At 34.7% G+C, this 12053-nt stretch overlaps 1 long non-coding RNA gene across 5 annotated transcripts in view; it reads right to left on the reverse strand.

Annotated features, from left to right (window-relative positions):
* The window catches only part of LOC146406902 (uncharacterized), a 212236-nt gene that overhangs the window by 155064 nt on the left and 45119 nt on the right, over positions 1 to 12053 (reverse strand). Inside the window, exons 4-6 of one of the 5 annotated variants that reach the window (XR_014817972.1) lie at positions 9673 to 9855; positions 4751 to 4841; positions 1254 to 4338 (exon numbers count right to left, since the gene is read on the reverse strand). The exons of 1 other annotated variant lie outside the window; for it this stretch is intronic. This is a non-coding gene — a long non-coding RNA (uncharacterized LOC146406902). Of the gene's footprint in view, positions 1 to 1253; positions 4339 to 4750; positions 4842 to 9672; positions 9856 to 12053 lie in introns of those variants that run through there. 3 more of the 5 variants (XR_014817995.1, XR_014817984.1, XR_014817990.1) reach the window with 3 other exon arrangements.

A 12053-nucleotide genomic window follows, 5' to 3' on the forward strand; every position in this document is an offset into this window, starting at 1 on the left:
GGGTAGCTTGTGAGGGCTTACTAGTTATTTTTGGCATGAGGGATGCTTTCAGTTTGGATGATTTCTGTCTCTTTCTTCAGTGCATACAGGTGTTATCCCCTTGATAGGGAGTGTGCCAGTATATGGCCTATGCATGCTTCCAGGGAGTTGGAGGCAGTGGGCAGGGTTGCTGTACCCAGTGCCTGGTTGCTGGGCTCTTGATAGTGAGGATGACCAGTGGGGAGGTGGAACAGGCTGCTCCTGGCTGCAGGGCCCTGGGAAATGGCAGTGACTCTCACGGAGGTATGGGAAGCACCCAAAAACTTTGGCAGGACATTATGTTCCCAGGGAAGTGAGGGCAACAGGTGGTTCTTGGTTGCAGTGCCTTCCTCAGTGGCAACCCATGAGGTGACTGGTACCGTAGGTGATGCCTGTCCACCACTGGAGTCTGAGATGGCTACAGTGGTTTGCCCCCATAGCCTGTGTAAGTGGCGCCCCACCATCCCAGCACCCACACTAGAGTTGCTCTGCTGCCCAACAGCCCATGCATTCACAGAAAAAGATATTCCTATGGCAGTCTTGCCCTTCATCTCACCCTCCCCAACAATTGTGTCCTGCTTCTCCTGTGGGCCCAGGCCTCCTCCTGTGCTCCTTTGGCTCAGGCTCTCTGCTCCCCACCCATGGTGCACTGCTTCCTAGCCCCTCTGGCTGTCTCCACACAGCCAATTTAGTCCTCTCCCCAGAATTGATCTCTGGAGCCTGGGTCTTAGCACCCAGCCTCTGCCAGAGAGTCTCATGCTGGGGTGTCCAGGGGCAGTGGTACCCATGGTCTTTGTGGCTCTCTTTCTGCTTTACCCTCCTCGGTCCAGCTGCTGTGCTTTGCTCTGATGCTTTAAGGTCCCCCCTTTCCCACTTGATCTGCCATCAATTAGGTGGCCTCCCAGGTTCGCTTCCTCTTTCACAGCTAACTCTCAGGAGTGATTTTTTTTCTCTTCCATTTTTTTTCTTTTCTTCTGCCCAGTTATATGAAGGTTTTCTTGCCCTATTTGGAGGTTTAAGGTATTCTGCCGGTGTTCAGTAGATGTTCTCTGCCACTTGCTCTACATGTAGTTTTTTTTTAATGTGTTTGTGAGAAAGGTTAAGTACCATATCTTAATCTTTGGCTATCCTGTTCCTGCCCCTTCATTTGTAATACTTTACCTTCTGAGTTCAGCTTTCAAGGTTGGCAGCTAGATATTATTTCACTTCACTTGTATTTGTTTAAAATTCTGTTATTTCTTTTTCCTTTTTTTAGGTAATCTGATTTTTTTTTTCTGTTACTGTTGTTCTGTTTGCTTTTAAAACTTTTTTATTTCTTTGACATTTGATAATATGCATATGAATTTATATTAATTTATCCTGCTGGAAGGTTTTACAAATAATTTATTGTAGTCCTTATTTCTTTAAATATTATCTTTTCTCCATTTTTGATCTTCTCTACATCTAAACTGCAATGAGTAGTTATAATATTTAATTTAAAAATCCTCCATCTCATTTTTTATGTTTTCTCACTTATTTCACATTTTCTATTTGTGTTTCACATATACCTTCAGGGTCACTAATTTTTCATTCCCTATATCGTCTTTGCCAGGTTTTGTTTTGTTATAGTACTTATTATCTCAATAGTATCTATCAATGTATTTATATATATTTATGTGTGTATACATAAACACAGGTGCATACATATGTATATGTGCATATGTATATATGACATATATGTTTGTCTGTTATTTGCATCAAAGTTTTCAAGATATTATTTTGTTTGCTGTACATTTGAAACACACACTATCACTCAATAAATGAGTGAATTTGATGAGTATATATATATGTACTTCTCTTTTCATATATGCATTTTTTCATATTTTGTTGTTTTGAATTAAATATATGTGTACACTAAATTATATAATTATCATTTTATTAATTGGTATCACCTTAAAGTTATATCCCCAATGGCTGGAGTTCCATCATGGTGCAGCACAAACGAATCCAACTAGGGACCATGAGATTGTGGGTTCGATCCCTGGCCTCAATCCGTGGGCTAAGGATCCAGCATTGCTGTGAGCTGTGGTGTGTTACAGGTGCAGCTTGGATTCTGTGTTGGCTGTGGCTGTGGCATAGGCCAGCATCTATAGCTCCAGTTAGACCCCTAGCCTGGGAACCTCCATATGCCATGGGTGCAGCCCTAAAAAGCAAAAGAACAAAACCCAAGGGCTATTCCATTTTTTCAATAATATTATATATGATATGAAAGTCTACAAATATTAGATATCCTGTTAGTGCTTAACTATTGTGTCTCTATCCCGAGATCATACAAATGCTCTATTTTCTGATCAAATGAGTGAATAAATAAACACCTAAATGGAACCAGCCATTTGAATTACATGATGAGGAGGAACTATTACCAGAGACTAGGCTATGTTTATTGAAAAATATCCATATAAAAATGTATTTAGAAATAAAAACTAAAACAAGTATTGTCTGGATTATAGTATTGGCAGTTATACCAATTAATAAAATTTTGCATATTTTTTTATTTAATTACAAATCATAAAATGTGATCAAATATATATACGCACACATACATACTCAGGAAAAAGAAGTAGGAGAAAGGAAAGGAGGAAAATCACCATTTTATTAGGTAGGCAATCCTAGTAAATGAATATATATGCCCAGGAGTGTTCTTGAAACAGAAGTCATACTACTCCTCAAAGGTTATTATTTTAAGCTTCTCCTATGGGCTGAATATCTTTGATATTTTAAATGTAGTACTATAAAATTATAGTTTACATAGGGATTATTTTATATGTTTTGAAATATACATTTATTTGGATGGATCACAGAGATGTTGACACAAAAATAACTACAGTGTATTATACTAATGATTGAAGACATTTCAAGAGTGATTTTTCCTATCTGGTATTCACCAAGCAGGAATGCTAACCATTTATATAACTTCTGCTGTGGCAATGTTTCACAGCAAACAACATGGGAAATAAGTGCTTTGAAGGCAAAACCAGTTATTTTGTGTCCATGTGTAGATGGATCAGCTGCACCTCCATTTGACTCTGCTAGGCTGTGCTGGGTTCAAGTAAGATTTGCATCCAAGATACAGGCTGGCTCTAAAATGTTTAGATCTGAGCTAAAAGGGCATATCTTATCTGGGATATGAAATTCTCACTTCTGTGCACAGGGTCTTAAGAGAGGTCTAATCAATACATACAAACCACAGACAAAGCCTCTATTTTGATATGCTTGTGTGTTATACCCCCAGCATTGTTTTGGCCAAAATGAATCACATACCCAAATACAACATCTATAAGATGGTAAAATAAAATATTCCCCTAGAAAGGAGTAGACAAGATTAATAATTTCTAGTAATAACACAATATACCATGCTATGTAAGTATGATTCTAAAGTTGGCTAAATTTTCCTTGTGGAAAGTACCTACAATGTTCAGGTCATGTTACCCATTAAAAATAAGGAAATGTTCTATTTTAGAAATTTTGTTTATGTTTTCTCCAAATTTAGGCTCTTTTGATTTCAAGATTTAATGAGATTTTGAATAGCTTTTTATAACTTCTTTGTATTGCTTGAGTTTGTGACAAAGAATATTAAACAAGTTGTTTGTTAGAGATTTCAACACATACCATAATTTGGTCTACTAATTAGCATTACAGAAACAGAAGTGCTGAAGTCCCGTAGAAGTGTTATTTATGGAGAATCTCAATTTCTTCCAAGTAAACTTGTTTACTATTAACTGTTCTTTGCAGAAAAAAAATATTGCTATATAGCTAAATTTAATGAGACACATAAATCACACCTAATGGACCATGACTCAGATTACCATCAATTTATGATGCTAAAATATGGACTTAGGAATCTATCTTTCTATGACTAGTTCACTTTGGTTTGAAAATATTTATAGATGGAAAAAATGCTTTAATTTTTTAGAAAACTGCAGTAATGGAATGCTGTATGTCTTCTATTTGGTTAATAAATATTGAACTCATAAATACTGCTGATTAAAACTAGGAAATGAAAATATAAAGACAGGCAAACATGTCAATCTAGATAATGTATCTAACCAAAAAATAATAGTTTGTGGGATAAGGGAGATGAGAAAAGAAAAAGAAGTATGTGAGTCATATGAATTCATGTTTTATCAATGGTATCAGTTACCTACTTATTTTAGATTTGTGACACCCAGGCATTGTGTTGCATACCGAAGGCTTCACCAAGTGGCTCCCGTAGTGTTAGATCATTTTGATGCTTGTAGTCTTGAGATCTCAAATGTGAATGTCTTTAGGTTAGCAGAATACCTTTTAAAACATAACCAAGATAAGAACTTTTATGCATTTCAGTATTTTACAATATGCTCCTAAGTTTAGACTATTCCTATCCCCTTCACAACTAGAGGAATGGTTAGTCACCCAAATCTAAGGTGTACGATGAGGGGAGTCTCTTACTTCATCATTCACTCCATCTTTTCTTTATATGGCCATGATAATTAATCTCCCACTGAAAGTTACTTAGATGTTTTTCTAGTTTTCCTAATCATATAGATGGTACATACTTACCTATTTTACATAAGTATTTCAGCATTGATTGTGAGTCAACTGAGTACTGAAAGTCAGATTCTTTCCTATCATCACTTATGTTTAGAGTAACACATTTGTAAACACACAGAATTAATATAAAGCCTGTTGGGGGTTTGTTTTAAAGATAGCTTACCTTCTGAAAAATGACAGGTGTGAAGAGAGAGTGCACTGCTGCTATCTGAAATGCAGACTTGGGTCCTAGAGATGAGTTTGGTATAGTGAAACTGTGATGAAACAAGTTCAGGGAGAAAACACAAGATGCTCTAAGGATATCAGGGAAGAATAATAGAGTCTCCAAACTGGTTAGATTGTTGAACTACTGTGCCAATATCTAATACTGTCTATGTCCAATTATATGTGGAAAACATGATTTATCTGCCTTGTGTCTGAAGCATCTGCGAACAGTGTAGAATGTTTATGTAGAATAAGTGGTAAAAAGAAGTTTTCTTGGTTAAAGAGTATACATAATTTAAATTATAAACAATATTAAATGTTTCCTTTAAAAATAATACAAGGAAGTTCCTGTTATGGCGCAGTAGGATAAAAACCCAACTAGAATCCATAAGAATGCTGGTTCGATACTTGGCCTTACTCAGTGGCTTAAGGATCTGGCATTATGTGAGCTATGGTGTAGATCACAGACATGGCTCAGATCCTGTGTTGCTGTGGTTGTTGCTTACGCCAGAGGCTGTAGCTCCAATTCAACTCCTTGTCTGGGAACTTCGATATGCTGCAGGTATAGCCCTACAAAGCAAAATAAAAATAAAAACAATACAAAGTTACACTCCACAAAGAGCAAATAATAATGTTTTCCTATACCTCTATAATATTAAATGTTATTAGTTTATATATTCACTGACATTTACTAAATGGTTAATAAATATGTTGAGTACTGTGCTAATTTTAAGAACGGGAAAATAAAGACGGTAAGGTTCTGCCTTTCTTGTTTCTAGTTATGTTGTTATCACAGTTTTATCTTTTTTTCTTCATGAATCCTGCAAAGTTATTTATTCATATTTTGTCTTTGTTCTATGATTGAGATCAAGGGATAATATAGGACATTTAGAGAATAGGTTCTAGAATCAGTCTGCTTTGGATAGAAATCTTGTTACCTCTGTGATAGCTATGTGTTGATGCCCCATTTAACTTCCCTGAGCCTCAGTTCAACCTGTAATTTTAGGATAATAAGATTAACTATATTACAAGACCTATGAGTTACACAAAACACCCAAAAGCAGGCCCTGTCTAATGTCACCAAATACTAAAAGATTTTTAGTTTATTTTATTATTACTTTTGGAATTCCCGTCCTGGCTCAGTGGTTAACAAATCCAACCAGGAACCATGAGGTTGTGGGTTCAATCCCTGGCCTTGCTCAGTGGGTTAAGGATCTGGCGTTGCCGTGAGCTGTGGTGTAGGCTGCAGATGTGGCTCGGGTCCCACATTGCTGTGGCTCTGGTGTAGGCCTGACGGCTACAGTTCTAATTAGACCCCCTAACCTGGTAACCTCCATATGCCATGGGAGTGGCCCTAGAAAAGGCAAAAAGACAAAAATATATATATATATATATATATAATTTTATTTTTATGAAGGAACATTACAAATTTTGGTATATTGGTGTATGATTTCCTTTTTAAACTTTATACTGCTTGTAATAGTTTAGTTTTTGTACATATTTAATCATATTATCTGATAATCATGTTTTCTATTCTTTTTCAATATTTATGCTCTTATCTTTATTATCTAATAGAGTTAATTAGAATTTCCAAAACAATATTATAATGTTATAGTTAGAAGCTTTTCTAATTGAAATACTACAAATATTTTAATATAGCCTTGTTATGATACTCATTAAGATTGTGTAGTCTTTTTTATAAAACCTATTTTAATAATTTATTATTATTTTTAATATATATGTATTCCATTTATTAATGATAGAAACTTTATTTGGTAAAGTTGTCGAGTAGTGTTCACTAGGAAAATTCACAGTAAAGTGACTTTTTCCCTTTGTAATAAGTAATTTGTAAGAAAATACTTTGAGATTCTGTAACTATCGCCCACAAATTTTTAAGAATCCAGTGATGACTCGTGGCTAAAGAGATACTACTTTGATGAGTGCAAAATGATAATTCTCTTACTCCATCTTTTCTCCTACATTTATTGCTTAGTGATCTACCATAAGGGAGAGCTTCCTTTTCTCAGTCATTAATTTATCAGTGTATTTCAGGATGGACTCATTTCTTATTTTACTCCATGAATATTCCACTATTTCTATTATTTATTTTAATTCTCAAGCTGGCTCATATCTTTTTGATATGTTTCTCCCATTTTTTTTTTTAGCACTTCCTTGCTTTCTGTCACAACAGCGAGCCCTTGTTCCCTAGGTCCTTTTAGTGGAGAATGATATTCAGAAACAGAGATCTGGGTGCTACAACTGATCATAGATATTAGAGTGTCTTTGCTTTGGGCCTTTTTAGCTGACTGAGCAAAAAAAAGTGTATATGTACATATACATACATGCATGCACCTATGCATAATATATGGGTAATAAATCCATGTATTAAAATGTAGTTCATACTGCTATCCACAATCCATTTTAGCACAGCAGGATTTGTTCTAGTCTTCTCCCTTTCCATATGTATTACTTCCTTCTTCAATGGTAAGAAACCTGGCTCTCATCCTCAATATATTTACGCATTTGCTCAGTCCTGCAATGCAGAGCAAGTAGCTTAAGAATGGCTAACCCATACCATCTCAAAATACAGAAAACACTTTGACATGGAGTTCCATATTTGTTTACAGATATTTTTTGTCTCGAAGTGACAAACAGAGTTTAGTATATAGTTTCATATAGTGTAAATATTGGGTTCAGAAGTTAATTGTGTTCATCCTTTTTTCCTCCTCTTTGAATTGTTATGCTTTTCATTTGAAATACAATTAAGTTCACTTGTTTCTGTTTGTGCTTTTAGTTTTTTCCCCTTCCTTACTGTTGACTTTATTCATTTTTTTGAATGTATAAAACATTAAGGTAGCTTCAAAAGTAAAATGATACAAACGGATCTACTCTGCTAAGTGTCACTCTCACCCTTTCTCCCAGTCTACTTGGCTCCTCACCTACCTCCTGTGGGCAGCCAATCACATTAGACTCTATTCCTTATATTTTTTTATGAAATGTAAGCAGTTACATATACATTTTCTTATTTCTCCTCCTTTATCACAGGAAAGGTAACTCTGTATGTGTGTGTTCTGTTGAACTGTGCTTTTTTTACTTAACAATATATCCCATATTAGCTCATAAAAGTCATATACTGTTTTTTGTTGTTGTTACAGTTACATAGATCATACATTTTTTTTTCACAGTGTATGGCTATGCCATGGGCTTTTTTTTTTACAGAATAAAATACATATATTTAAACACAATTACATTCACACAGATTATTATATCATGGATCTTAAAGAGATTAAGTTACTCCCTCTGGAGAAGTGGAATGGAAAATATGCTGAGACAAATAGGAAATTTATTCTATACTTTATCCCATTTTGCATGGCTTTCACCTTTACTATTTAGTATTATCTACTACATTTCAATTTTTCTTTAAAAATTAGCATTATATTAAAATTGTGTATATTATGCAACTAAAATTTATAAAGAAGAAAGCCTTATATACCATTAAATATTTTATATAGCATAATAAAAAGAATAACTTAATAAGCTAATTTCTTATTACATTTTTCATAAACTGATCATTTTATTTTATATATATTTTGAAATATAAAATTGGTGTTTCTTAACTGTTATAAAATATTTTTATTCATCCTATCTTTGAACCTATATGGATTTCCTAGCTCTCAATTTTGTGGTAATGTTTTTGCATACCTTTCATACTTTTAAACAATGTGTAATCTTATTAATTCATTATTTAATTTGTAATTAAATTATTTGAATTACTAATTTAAATCAAATTGTTTAATACATCAAATTAGTCTTGGAAAAAAGGTGTAGCTACTCCTTTTAAATGCACAGCAATACTGTACAGGACATATTTTTCCCTCTGACCTCTTTTCAGTAAGGCCTATGAATTGGTACCAAGTTAGTAGAACGATTCCCTCTATATCACATATCTATTGCCATTAAAATCCCTGCACAGCCAAGATTTTCTCTTAATCCAGTAGGTTAGGCTGAACCTATTCGGATGGTAGTCACAGTGTTCTGAGAAAGAAGGCTGAAGCCCAGTTGCAAGGGGCTGAGAAACAGAAAACACCATTTCATGGGGAAGAACTGCAAATGAAGGTACATGGATACACAGGTAACTGTAGTTATTTTTTACAAATTGTCTATTACACCACCTCTCAATATGAGGAGCCATGGTAAATTTCATTTTGCAATGGAGTTTTTTGTTTTATTTTTATTTCCTTATATAATCTAAAGTATTTGAATTGTGTTAAATTATCAAATTAGATGAAGTTGATAAAAATTTGATAAGTTTTTATTTAAAACATTACTACTTATTTGATATGTAAATGTGTTTTGCCATCTTTGAAACTCATTACTGAATTACTAAGTTCTTGGGCAGGTCAACAGCCAAATACCCATGTCACTTTTGGATCAATAGTGTGGAAACTAAATACCTTGCATCCCCCTAGTATTTGTAAGACTGTACCCAGCTGGTTACTAGAAAGAGGCCAGTAAAATCTACATTTGGTTGTTCCATACACTGAAACTTGCTATAGGAGAATTTTTTCTTCTCTAAGCAACCAGAAAGTAAATTATAGTAATATAGTTCTTCAGATAAATTGAATTACACATACACACACTTACACACACACACACACACACACACACACACACACACACACATAATATACCTGCTTTTTTTCTTAGCTGAGCCTAGGGCATATAAAAGTGCCCAGGCCAGGGATCAACCCATACCACAGAAGCCACCTGAGCCACTGCAGTGGTAATATCAGATCCTTAACCCACTGTGACACAGAGAATTCCTAATATACCCATTTTTAATATACTTGTTTTTAGTTATATATAACATACCTAACATACCTGTTTTTTATTATAAGGAATTGGCTTAAGTGGTAATGGAGACTGAGAAGTCCCAAGATATGAAGTAGGTAAGGTGAAGATCCAGAAGAACTGATACTATAAGTTTCAGTCTGAGTCCAAAGGTCTGAGAAGCAAGAGTTGTCAGTGATGTGAGCCCAAATGCAGAAAAGAACCATGTCACACCTCAAAGACAATTAGGAAGAGAAAGGAAAGGTTGCCTTAGTCAGCTTTTGATTTTATTCAAGCCTTCAATGATTAGATGAGCCCATCCACATTCAGAAGGGCAATTTTTTTGTCCTCAGTCTACTAATTCAAATGTTAATTGATCCAGAAATGTGTTCATAGAAACCTCTAAAATAATTTTAAACCAAATATCTGGACTCCCTGTGGCCCAATCAACTTGACACATAAAATTAACCATCACAAACCATTTTTTTTTGTGATGATGCATAGATTGTAGGAGTGACTGTTTCTACCTCCACATTATTAATTCCTTCATGGGACATCAAGAAACTATATTATCTAACCATCACATTTTACTACGTCCTTTCCTCACCTCACCCCTCCCCTCAGCCCCTCTCTACTAGGTGTTTGGAAGACAAGCAGCAGCAGTAAAGATGGTTTGGATTTTATTTATATTCCAAGAAATTGTGTCTCTTTAAGGTATATGCATTTAGAGAAAAATAACCTATTTTATCTCCACCTTTGATACAAAGAATAAAATATAATCATATTTGATCACAAGAATGCTTTTATTTTTTAATGCACCCACTTAAGAATTTGAATCAAAAGTTTGCTTAAAGACTTTTTGGGATTAAGAGCAGATATGAGCAGTAATACATAGGGTCAAACTATATTTATAAGGTCAAATTATATTTATAGTAATGACCACTCAGAAATGGATAATCATAAAGATCACAGAACAAACAGAAAGTCTTATGAATTATAAAATATGGTCCTGAACTAGGTGTGTATGTTTGTGTAAGAACATACAGGAGGGGAGAGTTCACATAAAAACTCCAAAACAAGATTAAAAACATGGAAAATATATTCATTAGAAAATAAAAATCTTTCTCAATAGTAATAGGACTTAGAGTCATTAAAATAAGGAACTGCCTTGTTTTTACAGAAAAGCATGAATTTAACTCTCTTTACCAGACCCTTTTATAATCACTTTTCTCTCATTTTAAACAAAATTGACATGAACAAGGGAAAAAATAAAAATCATTGTCTAATTTTACTTCAAAGCATTTCTAACAATCAGTGTATAGGTTGGTAGTTATTAGCGCACTGTTTTCAGTAAAAGTGAAGAAGATTTAATCTAGTTATCAATGGAGAAATTAAAAAAAATTTTTTGTCTTTTTAGGGCCATACCTGTGGCACATGGAAGTTCCCAGGCCAGGAGTCAAATCAGAGCTGTAGCCACTGGTCTATGCCACAACCACAGCAAGGTGAGATCAGAGCCACATCTGTGACCTACACCACAGCTCACAGCAATGCCAAATCCTTAAGCCACTGAGCAATGCCAGGGATCAGATCTGCATCCTCATTTCTACGGAGCCATGATGGGGAACTCCCTACAATAATTTTTGACGACAAATTACTTTGGGGTTTTTTTGGCATATAAATCAGAAAAAGATTAAGGTATTGAGAGACTTTGCTATAGAAAAAATATTTATAATTAATTTTTTATGAAAAATTTTCTCAGTTTTTGGTTATTGCAGCATTTATAAATTATCATCCAAAAGATGGTGGAGTAGAGGACTTGAACGAACCTCATCTCATGAAAACACCAAAATCACAACAAACTGCTGGAAAATGATTAAAAAAAAAGATTGGAACCTATCAATAAAAGGTATTCTATATCCAAAGATAAAGAATAAGCCACAGTGAGACAGTAAGAAGAGTACTTTCATGATATAATCAAACTCTATACCCACAGGGTGGGTGACCCACAAACTGGAAAATAATTATATTGAAGAGGTCATCCCACAGGAGCGAGAGTTCTGAGCACCATGTCAAGTTCCCCAAACTAGCAGTCAGGCATCAGGAGAAGGAACATGCAGAGCATCTAGCTTTAAAGGCCAGTGCAGGAGCTCCACAGGACCAGGAAAATAGATCTCGCTCTTGGAGGGCACACACAAGATTTATAAGCACTGGGACCCAGGAACTATAAGCACTACTAACCCAAAGTTAGTAGAAGGAAAGAAATCATAAAGATCAAAGTAGAAATAAATGAAATAGAGATGAAGAAAACAATACAAAAGATCAATGAAACAGAAATCTGATACTTTGAAAAGGTAAACAACATTGATAAACCTTTACACAGAGTCATCAGGAAAAAAGTGAGAGGGCTCAAATAAATAAGCTTAGAAGTGAAA

This window comes from Sus scrofa, chromosome 1, assembly GCF_054392235.1.
Source record: "Sus scrofa isolate SSC_HxYL_T2T_F1_AM1 chromosome 1, Sscrofa_HxYL_maternal_Yorkshire_Landrace_v2.0, whole genome shotgun sequence".
Classification (NCBI taxonomy): Eukaryota; Metazoa; Chordata; class Mammalia; order Artiodactyla; family Suidae; genus Sus; species Sus scrofa.